Raw genomic sequence first — 1036 nt, 5'->3', positions numbered from 1 at the left:
TTACTTTTTTGAGAAATTATTTTTAGGCTCTCGCGTTTGTGTGCATGCGTGTATGTGCACATGAGTTTGTTTGTTTATGTGTGTTTTTGTTATTTTGTTATTTATTCAGTTCATAAATTTGTGTGTTGCATAGTAAAAAAATATGTAAGAAGTCAATACAAAATTCAAACAGGAACTGAAGACGCACTTGTTCAGTAAAGCATTTAACTCACAACCTCTGAGGAATATCTAAAAGAGGATAATAATAATGAAGGGAACTAAATGAAATAACCAGATTCAAATTATTAGTGGCTGCAAAACTTGACTAGGAAACATTTTTTAAATATTTATCTGCCACTCAGTTGTATGACCTTTTGTTAAAACTAAACCGATTTATTTTTCTATAACATAGAAACAAAATTTGGCGTAATTTTTCTAAACTAAACTAGGGAAAGAATCGATTATTATATATGTGAAGATTTAATGAAAGGTTGTTTCTTTTTTTATTAAAGTTTGTTTCAATATTTAAATTTTGTTTTCCTTTCTATTCTTACTCTAAATTCAATATAATAATTGTTTTAGTAGTGAAAATGTAACGTGTCTATGGTGTAAATTTTCATTTGGCTGTTGATCTCTGAAGCTAACCAGTTTTTAAATTTTAACTCTACCCAGTTTTTCCATCGACAAAAGGAACATCATCAACACTAGTTATTGATATTATTTTCTTATATTCGTTAACTTGACAGCGAGGAAAGTTTTAAAAACACAGTGGCTTTGGTCTGTCAGTCATTAACAATTTCGTCATTTTTTATCTGAACAAAATGTACAAGGGAAAGCGTTTTAATTTTTGCGAATATTATTGGAAACAAATATTGCTACTCATGTTGAATAGTTGTTACATCTATATTGCTTTTATTTTCTTATAAAAATTTATTATTATGAAGGATAATTAATTGAACTATAATGTAATGTTATATTGGCTGTTTCTTCTATTATATTTGTTTTTGGGAATCAAAGTATGTAGAGTTTGAAAGCGACTTGCACAGGGGATCCTCAG

The sequence above is a fragment of the Helobdella robusta genome (genome assembly GCF_000326865.2).
Source record: "Helobdella robusta unplaced genomic scaffold HELROscaffold_1508, whole genome shotgun sequence".
Classification (NCBI taxonomy): domain Eukaryota; kingdom Metazoa; phylum Annelida; class Clitellata; order Rhynchobdellida; family Glossiphoniidae; genus Helobdella; species Helobdella robusta.
The sequence above is the reverse complement of the archived record's forward strand: the minus strand, read 5'-3'. Positions refer to the sequence as shown.